A 27,576-nucleotide genomic window follows, 5' to 3' on the forward strand; every position below is an offset into this window, starting at 1 on the left:
TGAGTTGGGTGGATGCATTACCAATAGCACTATTATGCATGCGTACGTCTGTACAGGCTAAAACTGGGCTCTCCCCGTACAAAATCGTAATGGGGTGGCCGGCAAATGTTTGGTGCGCACTTCAGCCAAAACGACTTAGTGAGATAGAACATCCTGTGCTGAGTACTTATTGTGGCCTTTTAATGCAGAAATTGCATTTGATTCATCAGCAGGTGCAGGAGGCATTACCAGTGAGATACACCGGTCCGGGGCACGCGCTAGAGCCAGGAGACTGGGTGCTGCTAAAAAACTTTGAAAGAAAGTCATCATTAGCACCCAGGTGGCGCGGGCCCCATCAAGTACTTTTGGCGACGCAGACGGCAATACAGGTGGATGGAAGGAAGTCGTGGATCCATGCCACCCATGCCAAGAAGATTCCAACTGCACTGAAAGACTTGCCTGACACTGATGACCGGAAAGAGACAGCGGTCCCAGAAACGAAAGAAACTGTTGCCAGTAAGCAGCCACCTAATCTGCCAAAACGAGAAGTGAAACTCGAAACAAAGCCTGAGACGATTGCCAAAGAGGGGGAAGGGCAAAGAGTGCCCCAACGTTGCCCAGCAAAATCGACATCACTGCTGACCGACGCAAAATCTGCCTTGCAGATACCATCAAAACCAAATTGTGTACCCCTTTGGCCCCCACCAGCACTTGCCAGCACGCCAAAGAACGGATCTGCATCATTGGTGCGGCGCACACCAGCACCTGCAGTAGCGCCACAGGCTGACTTCAAGCCTGAATCTGAAAGTGCACCGGCACTGTTCACGGAACATACGATACCAGGAGCAAGACGATACAACCTGCGGCCTCGGGAGACAAAGTGATCCGCAATCTTTTTGGTGTTTATGTCAACCTCTGGTTCAGCTCATGGACGGAGAAGGAACCAGAGGTGTAGAGGAGTGAAGCGTGAGAATTGTGCAAGTTGGACAATTCAAGACTCGCGGCTCCTCTGTGCGATCATAAAAAGTACATGTGTCCTGAACCAGAACGGACAAACTGGGCGTACATTATACTATGGCAAGTGAGATAACCGATTAAAAGTACATGTGTACTGAACCAGAGCGGACAAGCTGGGCGCACATGATACTAAGGCAATAAGATAACTGATCAAAGGTCCTCTGAGCAGCAAAAGAGGTAACAAGTGATCTTGCCTAAAAACGAATAATCGAATCCAGCCTAAAATGGACAGGCAGAACTGAACTGCGACAATTCCATTGAACTTATTAACATCAGAGCAAGCGCGACGAAGAAAGATATCCACAACGAACTGTGATAAAAAAGAAGAAGGACGACGAGAAACATGCCGGGACCAGTTCCAGCCTCCTCCTGCACCACCACCGCTGAGAATGAGTCAGTTATAAAGACTATAAGTTTAAGAAAAACGCATGGTAAAACAAATTGTATGCTGGTACTAACAATAATAATGTGCCTTATGAGCGTGGTAGCACCAATATCGACAGCCCTAATATTATGGTGGGTAGAAACAATACACCCATTAGGAATGTTTTTACCAATAATTAATATATCCACTACTGAAAGCCCGGTTCAGGTGATCACTTATACCCTACCCCCAATGGAAGAAAAACACAGGGAAGGTTTTGGAAATAACACCTTACTGCTGATGATGAACATGACACATGCAATCCTGAAGAAAACAAACTGCTGTGTATGTGCCCATTTACCACAGCATGCCGGGAAAGTAATAGGGTGGTATGTGCAGCCATTACCATTAAGTTCTGCATGTAGTGCATCTTTAGGTGCAATGTTCTATGGGAAATGGAATGACAGTAATACGGGTCATTTAGACAGAACCAACATGAATGAGTTTGAGGAGATAGTAATGAAGCCTGTGGGTTGTTCCATTTTCCATAAAGCACAAGTAATAGCCCCAGAGCCCACGAGGAAAAGTACACAAAAGATAACACGACAAAATAGACGAGATAGATTGTCCCCACCAGAAAAAACATCTGTAATGACGTTTCGTGTAAGAACAGAAGGAGACAAAGATGCAATTCCCCCATTTTACACAGTGAATAATAGCCCAAGAACTGTCCCTTTTTGTCTAAAAAAGAAAGGCTCTTTTTCAGTCGGAACATATACTGGTTGTATGAATACAGTGGTACTAAGATGGGAAATAGAACCAGTATACGTAGGTGATCCAGTTTATTTTATATGTGGAGAGAAAGCATACCCGTGGTTGCCCAGAAACTGGGGAGGTACATGTTACCTAGGGCTACTGTTCCCAGAAGTATTCCTCTTAGAAACAGCAGCCATGGCCAGAATATCCAGAACTAGAGTCAAAAGGACTAACAAAGGTGTTTTAATAGCAACTGATGTAGCAAAATCATTCATTCCATTCTTAGGACAGATAGTGAACTCCTATAATATAAGACAACTGTCCAGAATCCTAAAGAATACAATAAACACAACAACAGATATATTATTTAACATGACGTTGGAAGAAAGAGGAATCAGGTTAATGATGCTGCAAAATAGAATGGCGCTCGATGTGATCCTGGTTGATCGTGGGGGAATATGCAAAATAGTGGGATCAGCATGTTGCATTTATGTCGATGGCTATTCCCCCACGATCTTTGAAGCAATAAAGAAAATGCACGTTCTAAGCTCTGAACTCCCTACTGGAGAAGGGAGCTGGGGAATAGGATCTTGGTTTTGGGGAATACTACGATCTTGGGGATGGAAGTTGATCTCAATATCAGTAGTGGTGTTCGGAATATTCCTAACGTGCTGTTGTTGTATACATTGTTTACCCATAGTTTGCGCTGAGGTAACTGAGGGATGTACGGAGGGATGCATGCATATGATAACAAAGAAAAAACAACCTCATGATCGAACTAGCCCAGACCCAAATGAGATGAGAGCAGTAAAAGAGTTGATGGCAATAGATATTGATGAAGACAATGATGTTCACGATAGCATGCAAGACTCAGACATAAGTACTTCAGATTCATCATCACTAGAGGAGGTTTCAATAAATAGATGAGACGTTTGGCATACGGCCAAAGGAGGGTTTGTCAGTCTAGAAATACGGGTACCACTACTTTGAGACCACAAACGCATTTTGGTGGCAGTGGGCCAACCGTCTCATGCACGATATGACAAAATATAGGTTTTCGAGTTTGCCAATGAATGGCCATTTTGATGTAACAAGAATCGCCATTTTGTTTTCTAACCATTGCTCATTGCTTTCTGTTCCTATTGCTTCACAGTATATTTTCCGCTTACACTGCTCGACTGTGAAACATTGTTGTCTGTATGTGAAAAGGACAAGGCCCGGCTCCCTCCCGAATGTAGCCTTGAAGCAGAGCTGCAGGGCATTTAATCATTTCACAGCTGCCAGCCAGTCTCGTTATATGGTAGAATGTGTTAGAATTATACCGCTAAAGGCTTGAATTATGCTTTTCTTACAGCCCCCCTTTGCTGAGCCCGCTAGAGCATGTCGGCTCCCAGGACGCGAATAGCACCTGATAGATATCAAGGTCCGGAATGCAACTCCCCCCCGTATGTAGTTCGCTTCCAAGAAGCCAGAGAGGCAGAGGGGCACCAGCTTCACTGCCACCGAAGTTGGTGTCCTGGTGGAGCAAGTCCTGGGGCAGTATGATGCCCTCTTCGGATCGTCACGCGCCAACAAGGAAGGATGGGACAGGATCTGGGACGACTTGGTGGTTGCCATCAACACGGAGGGGGTGGCAACCCACAACATCCAGAAAGTCAAGAAGCGCTGGGAGGACTTGAGGACCAGGACCCTCTTGAAGGCCCGGCGCCTCGTATGTTTGGACAGTCCCTTGGACATGTATGCAAATGTCCATAGCATGTGCCATGCCTGTTACTGTGTGTGTTTTGCCTGCACTGACCCATGTATTGTGGAGGGACATGATGGAAGTGATCATTGACAGTGCCACTCATCTGCTATTGCTTCCTGTCTAGGGGACCACTGTACAGTACTCTGATGCTTGTGTTCTATGTCTCCCTCTACACAGCAGCAAGTGAAGAAGAGGGCGGAGACGGCGCTGTGGAGCAAAGCAGCGGGGATGCCCCCACGGCTGCAGCGGAAGGGGTGGGTGAGCCCCCACAGGGGCTTGCAATGGCGGAAGACGGTGTGGAGCCATCCAGGTTGGTGGTTTCACAGAGGAGGAGGAGGCCGCTACTGAGGCGCACATGGGGCCTGGTGGGGGCATCCCTGCTGGTGCAAGTGGTGCAGTCCAGGGGCAGGGGCAGGAGGCAGCACAGGTCGCCGTGGCGGGGCCTGTGCATGTCACTGTCCCTGACACTGTGACTGCACCACCATTCACCAGCAGGGATGCCCCATCCCAGGCCCGTCCGCAGGTAGGGGGGATGTCCATGTCATCTGACTCCCCTCCACCTGCGGACGAGGGGACCCGTGGCCGTATGGAGAAGGTTCTGATTGGTGTCGCGTTGCGCACGGGTGTCATTCGTGATGACGTGCATGCTTCCCGGAAGGAGCTTGCACGTCATCACGAAGAGCACCGTGCCAACGTGGCCCAGTTGGGATCGGCCGTGGTCGGGGGTTTCATACATGTGTCGACCAATCTGGAGGCCCTCTCCTCCTCTGTGGAGACTATACGCCAGTCGTTCTCCATGCCGTATTCCGGCCCAGATGCCACCAGGGCCCCCTGTGGACCTGCCCTGACCAACGCAGCCAGCTTGGTGGGGATCCCATCCCTGCCACAGTCGGGAGTCGGAGGTCCAGCAGGGGTGGACACCACACCAACTGGACCCCAGCAGATGGAGGATGCGCAGGCATCATTGGGCAGGGCACGTGCACAACGGCGTCGGTGGATTCCATCAGCCTGGATGCCGTCATGCTGCCAGAGGCAGTTGCGTCGGAGGCAGCAGCGGAGTCAACGTGGGAGGCATCTTGGCTCGGGGCAATCTACATCGGAGGGGCAGGCATCGGCCGGAGGGCAGGAGGACCCAGGACGGGAAGTGTCTTCCGTGTGGCAGCGGTTGGGCCAGCAGATAGGTGCGGAGCGGCGGCGGGCGGAAGAGGCGCGGCTCACGATGGTCAGGGCAGAGAACTCCATGCAGAGGGCCCTGAGGCGGGCCGAGTGCCTCGAGGGAATCCGCAGGGAGTTGGAGGAGGACATGTCGGCGTCCCTGCGGACCCTCGGGGCCATGGAACAGGACCGCCTCCGGGACATCGAACAGAAGTTTGATGATGCCCTGGCCCGGGACACCACGGAGTGAGCCGCTGGACTAGCCCGCCACCTTTGTATATAGTTAATTAGTGTTAGGTTTTATTTCTTTTTTTTAATTTGGGGCGCTTGGATTATGCCCCACTTTTTTGTATATAGTTATTAGTTAGGTAGGTTTTTTTGTAGGTTTCATTTACATCGTTGGGATCATGGACCATGGATTTGCTCTTTGTACATAGTTTGACAGTGGATTTGTGGCCTTCATCTTTTATTATTTTTTTCACCATGGAGCAATGGATTTTCACTTTACTTTCTCTTTGGATTTGCTTTGTTGGACAGTGACTTTGGACACAATTTCTTTACGGTTATTTTGGAGTCCCATTTTTGTTATTTATTATTTTTGTGGACATGCTGCATTTTAATATTTGTTGCCATTATTGTTTGTTTAGATTTCATTCACTTCATTTACACTGTAATACATTTTTGTTTCTTACTTCAATGTGTGGACTTCTCTCATTGGTTTCATGCCTGTCAGAATGTGGGTTTTCACAGTCATGTGTTGCCATTGTGTGGGTCTGACGGACTTGTACTCATGCGCATACTGCTTGTTTGTTATCTATCATGTAATGGGTATTTCCATTTTGAATGGATGTAAAGCTTGGTTGGGTGTTTGGACTGGGGTGGCGTGGGGTGGGATTTGGGTGGGCATAGGAGCCTGGGATCTGGATTGTGATGACGTGTTGGCTGGGGGACGTGTGTGGGGGCCTGCTGGCAGGTGCCCCGCACTGCTGGGGGGTGGGGGTGCTGGGAGACATGTGTGGGGGCCTGGTGGAGGGTGCCCTGCACTGCTGGGGGGTGGGAGTGCAGGGGGACATGAGTGGGGGCCTGGTGGAGGGCGCCCCTGGATGCTGGGGGTTGAGGGTGCAGGGGGACATGAGTGGGGGCCTGGTGGAGGGTGCCCTGCACTGCTCGGGGGTGGGGGTGCTGGGAGACATGAGTTGGACATGAGTGGGGGCCTGGTGGAGGGTGCCCCTGGCTGCTGGGGGGTAGGGGTGGAGGGGGACATGAGTGGGGGCCTGGTGGAGGGTGCCCTGCACTGCTGGGGGGTGGGAGTGCAGGGGGACATGAGTGGGGGCCTGGTGGAGGGTGCCCATGACTGCTGGGGGGTGGGGGTGGTGGGAGACATGCGTGTGGGCCTGCTGGCAGGTACCCCTGACTGCTGGGGGGTGGGGGTGGTGGGAGACATGTGTTGGGGCCTGGTGGAGGGTGCCCCTGGATGCTGGTGGGTGGGGATGCTGGGAGACATGCGTTGGTGATCAGTAGTGCAAGGTGACATGTGGGTTGGCTGGGGGGCATGGCCATGGTGGATGGGCTGCCTGCGGGACATGAGCAGGGGTGCAGGGTAGTCACCTGTGGTGTGGGCTGCCTGCAGGGGCTGTGGAGGGTATAGAGGGAACACCTGAGAGGACCCACACGGTCAATTCACGTGTAGTACTACCCAGCACCCCGGAATCCACGTACCATGCTGAAATCGCGTGTGGAACTTCCTGCGCACCCCGGAATACACGTACCCTGCAGAATTAGCGTGTAGAACTTCACGCTCACCCCGGAATCCACGTGCCCTGCTGAAATCGCGTGTGGAACTTCCCACGCACCCCGGAATACACGTACCCAGGCCAATCGCGTGTGGGACTTCCCGCGCACCCCGGAATAAACGGACCCAGGCAATTTGCGTGTGGGACTTCCCGCACACCCCGCAATGCACGGACCCAGGCCAATCGCGTGTGGAACTTCCCGCGCACCCCGGAATCCACGTACCCTGCTGAAATCACGTGTGGAACTTCCCGCGCACCCCGGAATACACGTACCCAGGCCAATCGCGTGTGGGACTTCCCGCGCACCCCGGAATACACGGACCCAGGCAATTCGTGTGTGGGACTTCCCGCGCACCCTGGAATACACGGACCCAGGCAATTCGCGTGTGGAACTTCCAGCGCAGCCCGGAATACACGTACCCAGGCCAATCGCATGTGGAACTTCCCACGTACCCCGGAATCCACGTACCCTGCTGAAATCGCATGTGGGACTTCCCGTGCACCCCAGAATACACGTACCCTGCAGAATTAGCGTGTGGAACTTCACGTGCACTACGAAATCCACGTACCCTGCTGAAATCGCGTGTGGAACTTCCCGCGCAGCACAGAATACACGCACACACTATTTTTCACACAGGGGGTGTCCGTGTTTGTCGCATACCCCTTTGCACGTCATTTGTCTTAGAGGGCCACAGTATGTGACATTCATCATAGCTGTATATAGGTGCTTTTTGTTGGCGCACATTTTGGCGCACATTTATTTCAGGGACAGGGACACTACCGCCTACTTTCTTGTGGCGGACGTGTTTGGGCCTGTGCACTGGTTTGACCGTGCGCTGGTTTGCCCTATTGGATTCCATGAATACGTGTTGTAGGCGAGCGTGTGGGCGTTCCGCGCACTTGCCTCCTGTACTTCCCCCGTGACGCCCACATTATGATGAATCGTTCCCCATTCCGAGTGTTACCCCCCTTGTTACGCCTACTTTTGTTGTTTGCGCCACGCTATGTGCGATTTCGCTGTGGCCGTGGTGCACGCCGTTAGATATCATTTGCGCCGGAGTGCGCCGCGCACTTTTTCAGCACACATGCGATATTTTTCTCTCGCACGGCCTTCCATGAACTTGCACTGCGATTTTCGCACTTTTACTGCTATTCGCACGTTTTGGCACCTCTGAGCGGGAATTTTCGGCACACTTTAATTCCATGAATCGACACCTTAGACTATTTGTGTGTGAAAGTGAAGGATGTGCATTGGCGGTTTTGACACAGGAACAAGGTGGAAGAAATAGGCAGTGCGGCTATTTTTCTTCTGCGTTGGACCCTGTAGCGCGCACACTACCACGATGTTTGCGTTCTGTCGCAGCGGCTGCTGCATCAGTGAAACAAACGGAAGGGATGGTATTGGGGCACACTTTAATTCTGATGGTGCCACATGCCATAGACGTTCTATTAAATAAGACACAGACGCAACACCTCACCTCTGCTAGATTGACAAGATATGAGATTATCTTGTTCGCGCCCCATATCCAAATTATGAGGTGTAGCGCTTTGAATCCTGCAGAATTAATGCCACTGACCTTAAAAGAAATTGGGAAGAATGAATCACCCACCCACGATTGCTTAATGGTCTCTGAGGAAGAAACCAAAGGAAGAGGTGGTTTAAGTGATATTCCACAGAAAGAGCCGGATGGAGAGTTATTTTGGGACTGCTCATGTTTTAAATTACCAGATGGCACGACAACTGCCACATACGCTATCACTACCCTAGAGAGTGTTGTAGAAAGTAAAAGAATCCCCTATAATTCAGCATAAGCCACGGAAATAATAGCATTGACCAGAGCCTGCGAGATTTCTGAAAATTTGAATGTGAATATACATACTGATAGTCAGTATGCTTTTGGAGTGGTTCATAACTTTGGTCGACTCTGGGCTGAGAGAGGGTTTCTGACATCACATGGTGCCAGAATTCAACATGGCCTTTTGATTGTACGATTGCTGTCTGCACTCAGGTTTCCAAAGCGCCTTGCAATAGTGAAATGCGAGGCACATAAAAAAGTAACATGCAAAGTAGGAGAGGGAAACGCGTTTGCAGACAGAATTGTGAAACAAACTGCCACTGATTTGAATACCAAGATGATGACGGTTCAGACAGAGGAAGTACCCTGTATGATAGAAGATGGAGTTGCGACTGTCAAAGAAATGCAGGCCGAGGCTACAGCCGATGAAATACAGGGATGGGCAGAGGGATCTGCTGAGTTGGATGTGGAGGGTTGTTGGGTGGACAAGGGAACTAGAAACTGGATGTTGCCAAATTCGTATGTGACTGCAATGGTCACAATGGCCCACAGCCCTACGCACATCTGTGCCAATAAAATAATACAGCACCTTTCTACAGTATGGCAGAATGTAAACATAAAAAAGAATGCAGAGAGGTTGGTGCAGAACTGTATCACATGTTTGCAACACAATGTAGGAAAGGGAACGGTGACTCCAACAGGCAGTTTTGGCCCACCCTCATTGTCCTTTGAGGTAATTCATTTTGATTTCATAGAGATGGAGAGGTGCCAAAACGTAAAATACGTCTTGGTGGTGATCTGTGCATTCAGTAAGTGGGTGGAGGCATATCCTTTGAAAGATTGCACAGCAATCAGTACGGCAAAAGTAATGTTGAAGGAGTACTTTTCCAGATTTGGCTTGCCCCGAGTCCTATGGTCTGATAATGGACCGCATTTTGTGGGTGCAGTGTTATTACAGATATGTGTTGGTCTCCAGATTGATAAGAGATTCCATAGGTCAAGGCATCCGAGTTCTGCCGGTCTTGTGGAGAGGCACAACGGGATTCTTAAATCAAAGATAAGCAAGATTTGTGCGAGAAGCAAGTTGAGTTGGGTGGATGCATTACCAATAGCACTATTATGCATGCGTACGTCTGTACAGGCTAAAACTGGGCTCTCCCCGTACAAAATCGTAATGGGGTGGCCGGCAAATGTTTGGTGTGCACTTCAGCCAAAACGACTTAGTGAGATAGAACATCCTGTGCTGAGTACTTATTGTGGCCTTTTAATGCAGAAATTGCATTTGATTCATCAGCAGGTGCAGGAGGCATTACCAGTGAGATACACCGGTCCGGGGCACGCGCTAGAGCCAGGAGACTGGGTGCTGCTAAAAAACTTTGAAAGAAAGTCATCATTAGCACCCAGGTGGCGCGGGCCCCATCAAGTACTTTTGGCGACGCAGACGGCAATACAGGTGGATGGAAGGAAGTCGTGGATCCATGCCACCCATGCCAAGAAGATTCCAACTGCACTGAAAGACTTGCCTGACACTGATGACCGGAAAGAGACAGCGGTCCCAGAAACGAAAGAAACTGTTGCCAGTAAGCAGCCACCTAATCTGCCAAAACGAGAAGTGAAACTCGAAACAAAGCCTGAGACGATTGCCAAAGAGGGGGAAGGGCAAAGAGTGCCCCAACGTTGCCCAGCAAAATCGACATCACTGCTGACCGACGCAAAATCTGCCTTGCAGATACCATCAAAACCAAATTGTGTACCCCTTTGGCCCCCACCAGCACTTGCCAGCACGCCAAAGAACGGATCTGCATCATTGGTGCGGCGCACACCAGCACCTGCAGTAGCGCCACAGGCTGACTTCAAGCCTGAATCTGAAAGTGCACCGGCACTGTTCACGGAACATACGATACCAGGAGCAAGACGATACAACCTGCGGCCTCGGGAGACAAAGTGATCCGCAATCTTTTTGGTGTTTATGTCAACCTCTGGTTCAGCTCATGGACGGAGAAGGAACCAGAGGTGTAGAGGAGTGAAGCGTGAGAATTGTGCAAGTTGGACAATTCAAGACTCGCGGCTCCTCTGTGCGATCATAAAAAGTACATGTGTCCTGAACCAGAACGGAAAACTGGGCGTACATTATACTATGGCAAGTGAGATAACCGATTAAAAGTACATGTGTACTGAACCAGAGCGGACAAGCTGGGCGCACATGATACTAAGGCAATAAGATAACTGATCAAAGGTCCTCTGAGCAGCAAAAGAGGTAACAAGTGATCTTGCCTAAAAACGAATAATCGAATCCAGCCTAAAATGGACAGGCAGAACTGAACTGCGACAATTCCATTGAACTTATTAACATCAGAGCAAGCGCGACGAAGAAAGATATCCACAACGAACTGTGATAAAAAAGAAGAAGGACAACGAGAAACATGCCGGGACCAGTTCCAGCCTCCTCCTGCACCACCACCGCTGAGAATGAGTCAGTTATAAAGACTATAAGTTTAAGAAAAACGCATGGTAAAACAAATTGTATGCTGGTACTAACAATAATAATGTGCCTTATGAGCGTGGTAGCACCAATATCGACAGCCCTAATATTATGGTGGGTAGAAACAATACACCCATTAGGAATGTTTTTACCAATAATTAATATATCCACTACTGAAAGCCCGGTTCAGGTGATCACTTATACCCTACCCCCAATGGAAGAAAAACACAGGGAAGGTTTTGGAAATAACACCTTACTGCTGATAATGAACATGACACATGCAATCCTGAAGAAAACAAACTGCTGTGTATGTGCCCATTTACCACAGCATGCCGGGAAAGTAATAGGGTGGTATGTGCAGCCATTACCATTAAGTTCTGCATGTAGTGCATCTTTAGGTGCAATGTTCTATGGGAAATGGAATGACAGTAATACGGGTCATTTAGACAGAACCAACATGAATGAGTTTGAGGAGATAGTAATGAAGCCTGTGGGTTGTTCCATTTTCCATAAAGCACAAGTAATAGCCCCAGAGCCCACGAGGAAAAGTACACAAAAGATAACACGACAAAATAGACGAGATAGATTGTCCCCACCAGAAAAAACATCTGTAATGACGTTTCGTGTAAGAACAGAAGGAGACAAAGATGCAATTCCCCCATTTTACACAGTGAATAATAGCCCAAGAACTGTCCCTTTTTGTCTAAAAAAGAAAGGCTCTTTTTCAGTCGGAACATATACTGGTTGTATGAATACAGTGGTACTAAGATGGGAAATAGAACCAGTATACGTAGGTGATCCAGTTTATTTTATATGTGGAGAGAAAGCATACCCGTGGTTGCCCAGAAACTGGGGAGGTACATGTTACCTAGGGCTACTGTTCCCAGAAGTATTCCTCTTAGAAACAGCAGCCATGGCCAGAATATCCAGAACTAGAGTCAAAAGGACTGACAAAGGTGTTTTAATAGCAACTGATGTAGCAAAATCATTCATTCCATTCTTAGGACAGATAGTGAACTCCTATAATATAAGACAACTGTCCAGAATCCTAAAGAATACAATAAACACAACAACAGATATATTATTTAACATGACGTTGGAAGAAAGAGGAATCAGGTTAATGATGCTGCAAAATAGAATGGCGCTCGATGTGATCCTGGTTGATCGTGGGGGAATATGCAAAATAGTGGGATCAGCATGTTGCATTTATGTCGATGGCTATTCCCCCACGATCTTTGAAGCAATAAAGAAAATGCACGTTCTAAGCTCTGAACTCCCTACTGGAGAAGGGAGCTGGGGAATAGGATCTTGGTTTTGGGGAATACTACGATCTTGGGGATGGAAGTTGATCTCAATATCAGTAGTGGTGTTCAGAATATTCCTAACGTGCTGTTGTTGTATACATTGTTTACCCATAGTTTGCGCTGAGGTAACTGAGGGATGTACGGAGGGATGCATGCATATGATAACAAAGAAAAAACAACCTCATGATCGAACTAGCCCAGACCCAAATGAGATGAGAGCAGTAAAAGAGTTGATGGCAATAGATATTGATGAAGACAATGATGTTCACGATAGCATGCAAGACTCAGACATAAGTACTTCAGATTCATCATCACTAGAGGAGGTTTCAATAAATAGATGAGACGTTTGGCATACGGCCAAAGGAGGGTTTGTCAGTCTAGAAATACGGGTACCACTACTTTGAGACCACAAACGCATTTTGGTGGCAGTGGGCCAACCGTCTCATGCACGATATGACAAAATATAGGTTTTCGAGTTTGCCAATGAATGGCCATTTTGATGTAACAAGAATCGCCATTTTGTTTTCTAACCATTGCTCATTGCTTTCTGTTCTTATTGCTTCACAATATATTTTCCGCTTACACTGCTCGACTGTGAAACATTGTTGTCTGTATGTGAAAAGGACAAGGCCCGGCTCCCTCCCGAATGTAGCCTTGAAGCAGAGCTGCAGGGCATTTAATCATTTCACAGCTGCCAGCCAGTCTCGTTATATGGTAGAATGTGTTAGAATTATACCGCTAAAGGCTTGAATTATGCTTTTCTTACAGCCCCCCTTTGCTGAGCCCGCTAGAGCATGTCGGCTCCCAGGACGCGAATAGCACCTGATAGATATCAAGGTCCGGAATGCAACTCCCCCCCGTATGTAGTTCGCTTCCAAGAACAGAAGCGCCGTGTTCTATTCAATAACCGAAAGATGCCTTCGCACTCACAAATTGCAAATTGTTACTAGAATAGATGTTTGAAGGGGTCATAGTGGTCAGAGATGTCCATCATCACACCAAGTTCAAAGAAACCCAATAAAGGAGGGTGTTAAACATGTCATAGCAGATTATTTGATATGCATTTTGTATATATGTAACTGATGTACGTAATTCACTCTCTTGCGTCCCTCGAGGTCTAGAGATACACGTCGCGGGGCGTGAGACCGAGTTGGCCAACTAAGACTTTTGCTTTGCAATAAAACCCTAGCTTTTGGAATTCAACCTCGTGCCTGGCGTCTCTATCGTGTGTGGTGACTTGCCTTGTTTCCATAGACGTCAGTGTCCCCTAGGGGCCCCTTTCAACACAGCAGATCACATGTTCAATAAAGAGAGATGCAACATTTAAAAAAACGTGTTTCTGCATGTTTGGCTGGATTCAAGATCTGCAATAGAGTTTAACGTATGCAAAGTATGTAAAATATCCATGGGCATTATGTAAACATAGGAGCTGGCATGTCCCATATTCGAGGAACATATAGGATATTTGCCCATGGTAAAAATTTGTATGGCAAAAACTGGATATTTTTTCATCTCAGTGCATGGTTTCATTCAAGTCACTCTTTGTTAGTAAAAAAAAAAAAAGAAATACAAATGCAAAACAATAAAAATGTGTCCAAGCTTCAAACAGTTCCATTTTTCTGTTAAGAAAAAAAGGAGTAGCCTTTACACTTTGTATTCATAAGTGAATGGCTTAATTCTCTATGGATTTACCGCTGGTATGAGCATTTCCAACATTAGCAATGCTTGTCTTGGACACATCAATGGGATTCCCATTTTGCATATGCAAATGAAGTGATTTGCATTTTACACCATCCTTAATCCACTGTCTTGACATAGTGTGCAATTTGCAGATGTACAAATGGAAATCACTACTTGTGAAATGTCACACAAGAATATATGTGCATTTTTGTTTCACATCTTTATGAAGCATGCACAATATGCTTGCGTACAAAATGGGAGTTTTCTAGGTGAAGAGCCTTGCATCACCCACCCCCTCGAAACATTTGTCAAATCACGCCAGTTGTTAGAAAATATGATTCTCTACTGTTATCAAAGGTATCGGAAACAAATGAATGTTCATAGTTGATATATGTATTCTGCACAGTACATCATTACAAATGAGATACATTTTATATTATAATAATCATTCACATTATTAATTTACCGTGATCAAGATAGCATGTTCTTTCATCCACCCACAGTCCACATTGTCTGAAAGATTTGGTAAACCCTCCAGTCCTTAGAGTAGCACAAAATAGACAGTGATCCACAAGAAAAAAGAGCTCTGGGAACCCTCTAGCGAGAACTAACATGGCCAGATAACCTGTTCTTTGGGAAGGTGACCATTTGTGAGGGTCTACAACTATGTTTTAGCTCACTGTACCTTTCACAGAGGAGAAATATTCTTTTGCATATCAGACCGGTCTCACTCACTTGGGCAGTCCAGCATCGAAATACTAGGCAATTCTCCTCTGAACAAGAGTACCAACAGCAACCCCAGACACGTGTGTCGGATTAGTCGGGCCTCATCAGTGAGGTGAAGCTATGCCTCTCTAAGCACAGTGAGCAAGGGGTCTACGTCTGAATAACCCTGGGTAACTTAGGGTGAAACCCTGGGTTCCCAAACATACAGAAATAAGTCTGGGAGGCTCTCTACTGAGAATCAACATAGCAAAATAACCTGTTCTTTGGGAAGGTGCCCACTCAGGAGGGTCTGCAGCCATGGTTTTGCCCACTGTGATTTTGACACAGGAGAAATATCCTTTTGCATATCAGTCTGGTCCCACCCACCTGGGGAGTGCACAACCACAATACTAGTCAACTCTCCTCTGAACAAGAGTAGCAACAGCAACCCTGGACACTTGTTTCGGCCTTGTTGGGCCTCATCAGTGAGGTGAAGCTATGTCTATCTAAACAAAGTGAGCAAGGGGTCCATATCTGATTAACCCTGGGTAATTTAGGGTGAAAAATCAAGTTCCTAAACATACAAAAAGAGGTCTGGAAACCCCTCAAATGGGGACAAACATGGCCAAATAACCTGTTTATTGGGAAGGTACCCACTCGGGAGGGTCTACAACCACATTTTAGCTCAATGTACCTTTCACAGAGGAGAAATACCCTTTTGCATATCCGTCTGTTTCCGCCCACTTGGGCAGTCCAGTACCGAAATACTGGGCAATTCTCCTCTGAACAAGAGTACCAACAGCAAACCCAGATATGTGTTTAAGCCTAGTTGGGCCTCATCAGTGAGGTGAAGCTGTGCCTCTCTAAGCAGAGTGAGCAAGGGGTCCACGTCTGGATAACCCTGGGTAACTTAGGTGAAACAATATGCATATGTACAAAATGTGAGTTTTCTGGGTGAAGAGTCTCACCCCCTAGAAGCATTTGTCAAATCACACCAGTTATTAGTAAATGTGATTGTGTACTTTTATCACAGCTAAGGGATACAAATTAATGTTCATAGTTTAAATATGTATTCTGCACAGTATTTCATTACAAATGAGGTACATGTTTATTATAATAATCATTCACATTATCAGTTCACCATGATCAAGATGGCATGTCCTTTCCTATACTCACAGTCCACATTGAAATAGTTGGTAAGACCTTGAGTCCTCAGAGTAGCATAAACTAGACACTAATCCACAAGCGTTGGCAACACCATTAGGGTTTCATAAATGTATATTTCTATGCCTTGTATTGCAGGGCAGACTTTGGAAACATGAAGACAAAAATAACACTATAATCCAGTACACAAGGGAGAACACATCAATGTACCAAGTGGCAGGGTAGCAAAACATGGTTTCAAAAGCATAATTTTCACATAGCTCCCTATTTTACACAGTTCTAGTCACTCCTGAAAAATGACCAGCACTATAACAGAGCTTCTATTGGCAGAGGCATAGCTAAGGGGGGTTGAGTGGGCTATAGCCCCAGGTCTTTTGGTTGTAGTCCCGTCTAGAAGCTCAGGGGCTACAACCAAAAGGCTAGCTAGACCAGAATCCCGACAGTCGCAACATTAGCGTAGCCCCAGATCTTTTCCAGACCTAGCAACACCGCTGTCTATAAGAATGCATTTGTTCTGCATCACATTTTTTTTAAATTTATTTATTGTGCCATAGCCAACATTTGACTTTAAACACTTTCCATGAACAAACATACATCAGGCAACTGAAATTACAACCATAAAAAAGAATTATGACGATTCCAATTCCTTAAATGTTATCTTTAAATAGACAAACAATTTCAACACAGACTATAAATTCTTAAAGAGCAGCACATCTAGGAAGTAGTAAAAAAGGACAGAAAAGGGAGGGTGAGTGAGCAGGAGAACACCTATTCGTTCCTCACTATAACTCTTAGGTCTCCTAGAGACTAAATTAAAACAGATTACTCATTAAAACACAAAATCTAATAACTTAAAAGTAGTAAAAAACGGATCTGTCACCTTGTTGCATCCAATCACCCTTCCCCTCCTTCTCTCCTCATTACAAGTCAGTCACTAATCAAATTGAGTTCCCGCAGAGCTCTAACAAGTTCCATTGAGAGAGCAGACTCATGACATGAGGATAGTCTACCCCAGAAATCAGTGGTATTTAACCATAGCGGATGATGGACAAACCTACCAAATCGTTTTACCCTCCTACTCCAGGTGCCTGGACACTCTGATAATAAGTGTTTAGATGTCTGATTAATACTATTATCACACTTATCACAGCTCGGTAGTATTTTCCATTCATTATTCCTTGTAGCCTGAATCTCAAGGGTCGGGAGGAGATTTAGACGAAATCTAAGGATAGCTAAACCCAGCCGCAGATCTGGTGATTTTTTGAGATAGGCAGGGAGCATTGATAATCGTTTAGCAATCACTGTAAACAAGGCAGATCTCTTTGCCCTCCTCATCATCTCTATGGTATCAGTCCAATCCCGCTGTTTCATTTTATCCTTCACCCTGTCCGGATTACCCAGCAGAAGCTCAACATCACAACCTGCTTTCACTAATATTTCTGAGCATCTTCGCTGGAATTTATTCAGGAAGCCATTTTTACCCATTTTCAGCTCTTGCACTACTTCCTGAAATAAGGAATTTTTGGGAAAGTCTAGGATCACTCTATGTAGGTTCAGCCATTTCCATTGGAGCCAAGATCTAAGTGAGGCAAGACCCAATTCATACCTCAGGGCCACTTTTGGGACAGAGTCTGGTAGTCCCAGTGTGTGTTTCCACAATTTGGCTTCAATTGGATCCCATTCAATATCCAGTGCTAAACAATTATAGTCTAGACCAAAAAGAATTATAGGAACAACCTTGCCTATATAGAATCTCACTAGGGGAAGTATCGAAAATGTACAGAATTGAGTCTTGATTTTTTTCATTTGTGCTCCCAACTTTACCAATTTTAGTTCAATAGATCGCAACAGATCGCCTTTTGTTGGAAAGGAGCTTATTGTTGCTCCCAAGTATGTTAAATCCGGCACAATCTCAATTGGTAATTGGTTCAAGATCCACACATAGTGCTTCACCACCCTCCGTGGTTGTTTAAGTCTTAAGATCTTAGATTTTAGAGGATTAATGATGAGACTATTATTTTGTGCGTAATTTTCTATTGCAGACAGAAGTCGTTGCAGCCCTACCTGAGAATGATCGAGGACTACAACGTCATCTGCATAAGCCAACCAATTAATTTTTGAATTTCCAATTACGGGGGATATTACTCCAAAATCTTTCAGCCATCCCGCTAGGTCGGCCATGAATAGAATAAACAGGAAAGGAGCTAGTAGGCAACCCTGACCGACCTCTCTCTGTATTCTAATCGGATTTGTGAGTAGGCCGGCTCTAGTCAGCCTTACCCTCATGAAGTTATTAGAGTAGAGTTCTATCAGGATAGCCAATAGGTTGGGAGGAATACCCCAGGCATCTAGTATTTTCCATAACAGATACCAACCTACTGAGTTAGGTTGAGAGGCCCTTTCTAAAGCCTGATTGCTGTCTTGGTATAATTCCCATTTTTTTGCCCAAGCTTCCATTTCCTCTAGGAAGAGACCAGCAAAAATGTTGCTGTCTGCATCTAAAAGGTAGATTGGCCGATAGTTGGCTGCTAGCAATCGATCCCCCTTTTTGTAGCTAGGAATAACTATAGAATGTTTCCAAGACTCCGGAAGAATCTTCCCCAAAATGATATTATCGAACAATTTTTTTAAGACCCTTGCCCACAGAGGAGGATCAATTTTTAAGATTGAGTTACTCAGGCCATTCGGCCCCGCAGCTCTAGAAGTTGAAGATTTCCGTATCAACATTTCTACATCTGTGGCCGAAAAGTCCAGGAACCAATTACCCAGTTTTATTCTCTCCCCAGGACTAATATTTCGGCAATCATAAACTCCTGCAAAATGATCACACCACACCTGTTCTTGGATAACTGCATCCTGCTTTTGCGCACAGCTTATTCCATTCATTCCAACCAACGCCCAAAAGTTTCTCGAGTTTCCCCGGGACAGGGCTGCTAGCATTTTCTCCCCATCTTGCTGGAACATAAGACTCCTATGAGCTCTAACCCAATTTCTGTAAGAGTTACTCAGCACTCTCAGGCCCTCCTTGAGATGTTCTGTATCTTGACAGTGTCTGTTTAACCAACCCCTTTGAGTTCTGAGTTGCTTCTTTTTGACCATTATATCAACATTAAATGAATGCTTGCAAATCCCATGTAATTTCTGGATGTTTGATTCTTTTGGGGCCACATTAGATAAGAAACAAGAGAAATCCTGTGGGTTACAAAGGTTAGATAGTTGTTGATCCGAGATCTGCTGAGCCAAAATCCTCAGTTCACAATTTAACACTTTGCCCCCCCTTTGAAATCTTGTTACAGCATTGCCTGCTCCACTCATAGACAGCTCTTGGTCATAGAACATTGCATCGGGATCCCCCGCTAACCGTAGAGTTGCAATTAACATTACATGATCATCGTTATTGCCTTCCCCCAAATGAAAATCAAAACACGTGTCAAAAATACCTCTCGAGGCAAAAAGGTAATCAATTGTTGAAAAGGCCTCCCCTCTTCTCCAAGAGGGAGCATTTGGGATATCTCCCCTAGCGTTACCATTAAACATTTGCAAACCCCATTCTCTCAAGAAATCTGTCCAAATGTTGCCATTACTTGTTTTTTGACGAGATCTTCACGAGCTGGGGTCAACCGTCGTGATACATTGAGAGTTCAAATCACCTGCAAGGATAACGTCATCTAGCGGGAACTGCTGAGAGGATTGCAGTAAACCATTAGACAGACTGAGCAGAAAATCGTCTAAAGAGATGATTTTGGGGTTCCAATAGGTATTAATAATCAACCAACCTTTACCCCTGCTTGCCCCTCTTTTTGTTGCTCGCACCATTAAAATACCTTCACTTATATCCGACACACTCTTTCATGACTCAAACATCTCATTACTACATGCCACCATCAAACCCCCCCTTAGCCTTCCCCCCTCTGAACCCCTAGCCAACTGTTGAAAAATAGAAAAGCCATTAAACCCCACCGGACAGGTTAACTGAATCTCTTGGAATAGAATTAAATCTGCTGATTTAAAGATTTGGGATTTCCTTGGTTCCTGAGAGAAGGAATTATACCCTCTAGTGTTCCACTATAATACTTTTAGTTGAATCTTCCCTAGAGTCTCTGTTGGGAGATGCCCATTTTATGGATGACCTGGGAGATTATTTCCGGAACCATTTTCCACATGTTTACTGTGTTTGTAGAGCATCCCTCTTTGTTCTTGGTTAACATCTGTTGAGTGTTCCACTGCGGATATCCTGTGTTGACAGTCGGAGTTAGTGGACATACATTGGAAATCAACATTCCTCTTTGATTCCATGCCTCTATCTCCCCCAAGTCTCGACTTCAGAGATAATTCTGCTGTGTTTGTATCTGGGGCTAGAGGAAAGCTAACTACATCAATATCCTCTGTTGTAAAATATTTTAGGGCAGGGATCATACCCATTTCCCGTAGAATTGTAGATCGGTTCAGAGGGGACTGATTTTGCATTACTGGAGATTTACTTGATAGGAATACTTTACAATACATTTTTTTATTTTGTTGGTTGGTTAAATTCCGAGAGGCATTCACCACATCAGTATTTGTTGTTGATTGATCCACGGTAATGCTTCCATTGCCACTCACTGGCAATTCCTCCACCTGAGGGACTTTCGGGAGTCTGCCACTGAATATAGTCTCCATCTGCTTATTGTCCAAAGTGTTCACCTCTGCTGCCTTAGGAGCCCCAGCTTTGCTGATCTGATCCAGGGGCTTCCCCATATTGGAGATGACATTTTTCACTTTTTTCAGAAAAATCAGAGCAATTTTTACTGAAGAGATTGCTGATTTATTTTGACGTTTCGCCAAAAGAAATATAGGAGCAATTTTCTTTGGCAGCTCTGGTATCTCCGTCTGGCTTCCCACTGTTAATTTCTCGATCGTTTTTCCTTTTTCCATTTGGTCATTTTTACATCCATTATTTGCCTTCTTTGTCCTCTTTGCCTTATTCCCTTGATCCTTATTCAGGGGATTTTCTTTCTGGATTTTTTCAACCGTTTTCATACCCTCCTTTAACTTATTCAAGAATTGGTTTGAGTCTGTGGACTTACACTTCTTTTTTTTCTTCTTTCCCTGAGCACTCAATTGAGGTTGAGGCTCCGGTATTGATTTTGCCCTTCTTTTTCTCTTGTTTTTCGTCTTTCCATTCATTTTCTTACTCTGTGGGACTGCCCGATCAGAATCTCCTGAGGAAATATTAATCGGACATTCTTTATCATCTAACAGAAGATCATTATCTACCACAAGAGCCATCCTCAGAAACTCTTCCATTACCGAGGCGGAGAGTGGAGTGTCTTGCGAGAAAGGTTCAATACCAGTTTTTTGAGGTGAAACCTTCTCTGGAATCTCAGATCTTCTGTCATTCGGCTCTAGTTGGTCCGTTATAGACGCCGATTTTTTTTACCAGATCCCCACATAAAGCGGTCAAAAGATCCAACTTTCCTGATTGATCCTTAACTTCTTTTTGGAGACTCCTCATCGGTTCACCCATAGCCTCATTGATTGCCGATTTTAAAGCAACAATAGATGATTCATTTATCTCCAGTTCTTTTGTGACCTCCAGTAAGATGCCCGTATGTTGTTGCACTTCCTGCTTTATATTTTCAAACACTTTAACCAGTGATGTTAAAACTAAATTCAGGGCCATTATTGTGGGTGGAACCAGCTCCTGTGTTGAAGTTCCTAGAAGGATTTTCGAAATTGGTTTCCTTTCATCCGCACAATTACCAGACTTGTGTAGGTCAGGGGTATTATCTTCTGACCGATCTACACCCTCAGTGTTTTGCTTTTGCTGACACGGTCCAATAACGGGTATCTCCATTTCCAGATCCAAGAGGTCTTCATCTCTCGGTTCACTAAGACTAGCAGGGACCTGGCATTGGGAGTCTCCAGATTCCCTTGGGGACTCTCCTTGAGGAAGTGGAGCCACCACACTCTCATTTCTCTGCACTTCGGATGTTATCAATAAGTGATTCGTAATCATTTTTTTCATGGTGGTTGCCCTTAAAGTATAGTCCAGGTTTCCTTGAAATAGAGCCTGAATTGGATGGTTTTTTGGGGTAGATTCACTTCCTTTATGTCTGGGAACTACTGATTCTTTTATTAAACCAGAGCCCATCTGTGACTGATTATACACTGGATAAATGCTTGGAGGAGGGACAAAGATACCCCCACCTGTCTCAGGGTTTAAAAAATCTTACGGTTTCCACCTCCTTTTCTGTACATTGAGACTTCTTGCCCATTTCAGTACTCTTCGCCTGTTTGCAGCCGGCAATTACAGCTCCTTTTGCCGAGTTCCGCAGATAATACATATGCAGAAAAGTATGGGTATGATCTTCACACCTGGGTCAAAGGCCAGCACAGCCCGCAGTCTCCAGGTACCAATAGGATCAGAAGGTAGAGTCTAGAGAGTGCAGGAAGACGGTCGTAAAAATAAGAACTTAACAATTCACACTGTCCCTGCTCGGGTCAAAGGCCCAGGCCCGCAGTCCCCGAGTCTTTAGCTGCACTTAGACACTTAGACAGCCCAGCGGAAAGAGAGAAAAAGGTGGCTTCTTATGTTGATTTCTACTCATAGTACAGTCTCGAGAGACACAGAGGAAACCCTCCCTTCTCTGTGGCACAAACAGATGTCAAAGATGATTCTGTTAAACTCTTCACCTCAGTCTTTGAGGCGCTTAAATGTTGCCACCCTCAGGAGCAACTCTAAGCAGTTCTTACCACTGTTAAAAGAATCAAATATCAGGCCAGAAGATTAGACACCCAGACCGGCAGATAGCTGAGAGCACACTGTAAGCACTATGAGCATACTGCCCACCAAAAATTAAATCTCTAATGATTTAATGATTTAGCAAACTCTGGCTGAAAAGCGTACAGCACACCCGATGAAAACTACAACGCTGCCACATATATATCAGGAAAAATATTAAGGCGGCCCCCCAGCGCCTGAGCTAGCGCACCTCGAGCACTTTTTACTTATGTGTTCTGTGCTCTACACATCCACGATCACTGGGGTCTTCCGCTTTCCGCCTGCATATTATTATGCTTACCGCCTGAGAGAAGAAATAGGAGCAGCAGCTCCTGGACCTTATGCCCGAGCCCGAGCCTGTATAGCAAAATCCCCTGCCCACGCCGTGATTCTTTCCAATCTTCAGGGGTTATACAGCACCGGCTCGTGGTTTTTAGCTGCCAGCTTAACACCGTATTTTCGGGCCTGAAGGGGGCAAGAGGGCTCAGGACAACTCAGGTTAGCTCAGCTCACTCAGATCGGCACCGGTCGGCTTACTGCATCGCGTCGCAAATTTTTTGAGGAAAGGACCTACTGACCAACGAGTCAAACCGCACTGTGAGACACAGACTTAATTAACACACAGCCGCTTCCGACTCGTTTGAATAGCCATTGCTGACCCCTCTCTAACATGCGTCTTCAAGTGCCCTGGCAGAGAGCTAACAATTTCTCTGACACCTAAAGGTGTTATTTTCGAAATGACAAAGATGTTAAAAGATGTATCCACTTACTGATTAGTGTGTGGTGGATTCATTTTCAGAATGTACAATGCAAGTGTGTCAGTGTGATATTGATGATCATGCAACCTTGAAAGACATTTTTTCAACCAAAATGGTTCCTGTATATTTATTGTGCCACATTTCAAACAATAGTTCAGTATAGGCCTATACTGTAAAACTCTGTACAGCAGCTACTGCGCTTACACTGTAAGTCAAGTTTCACGCTGAAACAGGAAATGAGCAAATGGGAGTTTGGATTTTGTATTTGTTATTTTACTTGAGTATGGGTCACTCCAGATCTGATTTTTTTTCTTTCTTTTCCTGTATATGCATTTTCATTCCCAGTTAAAGATCTGGAGAATGCACTTGGGCCCTTATTCACAGAGCGTTTTCCAATGGAGTTTTGACATTATGAAACGCTTCTCTGAATGGTCTCACAGGGTCCAATTGTCAGAAAATGAATTGTGCTACACTTATATGAAGTCGCTATTCCTCTGTCTCTGTTTGATTTCAGAAAGTGGTGAGTTCTCTTTTCACAGTCGCTATTCCTTCTTAAGTATGTATACCGTGTCGACACATCTTTCTGTGCAGACATTTTATGAAGATAATAATGTATTCGCAATGAAGGGGTATGAAAAAAGAGATACATACTCGCATTCAACCACTTTGTAATTGTTGTCTTTGAAAGGATGCATTATTGAAATAGTGCCAATTAACCATGGTTTACTTTATGCATGAACATGCAGTTTTAAACTTGAAACGTTCAAATTACCTAATTTATAAAATATGAATATCTCTTGGTATAGCTGAAGCATGTCTGTTCATAAAAAAATAAAAAAATAAACTATTCATTGCCGTCCGTGTGACAGACTGTTTTTCATGAGCCACATTTCATGATTGTTTTCTTAATCCTTTACACTGCGCATTGCATCATGTTCAATATTTCCACTGCTTGGGTAAATATTCACACTGGCCCTGGTGTAGCAGTTTTTGAAGGGCTCTGTTTTGTCCGTGCCTTCTAATTCCTGTAAATCCCAGGGAGGCGGCTAGACTTGGGTGCTATTTGCTTATTGCTTCAAACTGTCTCGACTGACTATCCCCATTCATTCATAGGTACAATAATACTGGCCCCATAGCTCCCAATATTTGGCGTTAGTGAGTGGACAGCCTTCAGACCTGAACTACTGTGCATCTTCTGATCGTTGCCCCAAAGCTAGCAGGCAAACTTGCATGTGCCAGAGTAGATCGCGTCTGAATTAATCGTTGCCACGGTGAAATGTCTAATAATATATGTTTAAGATTTTGCCTGAATAATAGTCGAAGTACCTTAATAAATAACGGATGAACAGCAGCCAATTAAATAATATTTGGCCACACCTTAATAAAAGACACACTTATCTCAAGACTTTTAAGTCATAACTCCTGAAACAAAATGGGGCTAACATCATCAGGCCTCGAGGGCCTGGATCCTGGCGGGTTTTGAGGATACCCCTCATTAATATTCATGAGTAAAGAATTGAATGCATTTAGAATCATTTTATGCAAATGTACTCATGAATATTAATGAGAGGTAGCCTAAAAAACCTGCATGCCTCAGGGCCCTCGAGGCCTGGAGTTGGATATGCCACTATACTCGTCTACATACAATACAATGAATGACAGGCCACTCACAATACCTGCTCACCATGATAGTCGACACTCCTAATCCGTTTGCACTCAGACGTTCTAAATACTAACTAACGAGTGTTGTGTTATTTGGCTGAAGACATAGACTCATTTTTTTCCTCAATCTTGTCCCATAGCTTTCGCAGTCTGGTGAGTTATCTCTACCAAGTCAGGCACTCTGTCAGGCAACCATTGCCTTTCTTTACAAACTAATCAATGCTGCACTATAAAAAGAAGTCTTCCATCCCCAGCTCCTGTTTTCTTAGCCTCCAAACAGGCTTCCTTTGGGCCCTTCAGCGAGAAGTTTTTCTTCTGGTGCCTCCCTCGTGCCTAGATGTATACAATTCAATTGTTTCAGACAGGCCTCATGTTTTGAGGTCTTCAGTCTTTTTAGACTCACCTGTCCTTGTTAGAGAAAGGTTGGTCTGCTTTTTTTTTCTTTTTCCGAAGGCTATTTCTTGCCACCAGTCCCTGGCAGGCATGTTGATAGGGTTGACAAGACCGCTGATGAATGTACCTATTCTTTAAAATATGATTGCTCAGCAGATATGTATTCAGTTTACAGTCCTCACAGGACCTCTGGAATGTTAGTTGCCTGTTCAGAAACCTGATCTTCAAAGTTACCAATAAAGTTTGAGTGGTTCTAGATCAGGGCACACACTTCAAGTGAATGTACTTGCAGTTTGTCTTGCAGCTATGGGATGTGCTCTTCTGGAATTGCTTGGTCACATTCTATTTCATTATTTATTTTATTTTGCAAGGTGCAGCAGGCCTTATACCACTAATGAAAAGCTAATCTAGATGAGGTTTCAGTAACAAGAATAGAGAAAGACAGAAATGAAGCTCTACCGATTCATGTAAAGCCAAGCGATTATGCACTGGATGTGAGGTCATCACATCCAGTGCATAATCACTTGGCTTTACAATCTACTTTGTGCTCTCATTCAAACCACACATCATTAAAAAGATCCAAAATCATGGTACCAGCTCACTCACACTCTTCTGCAAAGTCGAGCCCTTCATCTCCACCCGGGTTTCAGATCAATTGTGTGATCTTACTATTAATCCACTTAAGTCCAAGATAATCAGATTTAAACATCTGAAAAAGATAATTAAACAGTATGTCTGAACCCTGGATCAACTTCCAATTGAGGTAGTTTTGGAATTAAATTAACGTACTTGGGAGCATCAGTTAGCTCCTTTCCAATGAAAGGTAACTTGATGCGCTTGTTGGAAATTAAAGTTGTAAAATTGGGAGCACAAATGAGAAAAATCAAATCTCAGTTTTGCAAATTCTCTATTCTCCCCTTGCTGAAATTCTATATGGGGAAAGTTATCCCGATTCTTTTGTTTGGTCTTGATTATAACATCCTAGCAATGGACCTCGAATGGGATCCTTGGGAAGCCAGATTATGGAAACGTACTCTGGGGCTTCCGGACTGCGTTCCAATAGTCTCTCTCCGTTACGAATTGGGTTTGCTTTCCCTTAGATCATGGCTTCAATGGAAGTGGCTAACTCTATAAAGATCAGTTTTAGATGCTCCTAAAAACTCACTTTTTGAGGAAATTACAGATGAATTAAATCAGGGAAAAAATCTATTCTTGACTAAGTTCAAGCAAAGATGCTTGGAAATATTAGATAGAGCGGATTGTGATTCGACCCTTTTGCTCCAAAATCCAGAAAGAGTAAAACGAAAGATGAAACAAAGAGACTGGATTGATACGATTGACAGCATGAAGAGGACGAAAAGAGTGGCTTTGTTTTCAGTGGTCGATAAGCCCCTCTCTGTGGTTCCCACTTATCTAAAAATAACCCCCGACCTGAGTTTTGGATCATCTCTTCTTAGATTTAGTTTAAATCTATTTCCTACTCAAGAGATTTTGGCCTCTAGAGATAGAGAAGAGACAATTGATCCATACTGTGATAAGTGTTCAATCATGGTCTCTCAGTCGCTAAAGCATCTACTATCTAGCTACCAGGGTACTTGGAATGTGAGGGTCAGAAGATTTAGCAGGTTTGTCCATCACCCATCCTGGCTTGATTCTGATGCGTTCTGGGGGCGATAATCCTCCTGCCAGGAATCTGCTCTCTCTATGGAACTTGTTAGAGCTCTAAAAGAAATTAATTTAATCAGTGATTCAGTTTTGCTTACACAGGAATTAAGATCCTAGTAACTAGTGTCATTCTGGCCAATCTTACTATGGAGGGTCCTTAATGGATTTTGGATAATTAACATGCTTATTATATTGGAGAACTCTCCTTTGTGAAACTTGGATCTTCAGTTTGATGGATCTCTTTGGGAAAACAGTTTGTTTCTTATTCTTTTTTTTTCTTATTGTGTGTTTATTCTGTTATTTCATTTTTTCTTTGTATGATGAAGATTTTATTGATGTAGATTTTGGAAAATGATTGAAGAATTTTATTTTATTTTAAATGGTATCTTTTGT

This window comes from Ambystoma mexicanum, chromosome 7p, assembly GCF_040938575.1.
Source record: "Ambystoma mexicanum isolate Mex_15411 chromosome 7p, UKY_AmexF1_1, whole genome shotgun sequence".
NCBI classification, from domain to species: Eukaryota; Metazoa; Chordata; class Amphibia; order Caudata; family Ambystomatidae; genus Ambystoma; species Ambystoma mexicanum.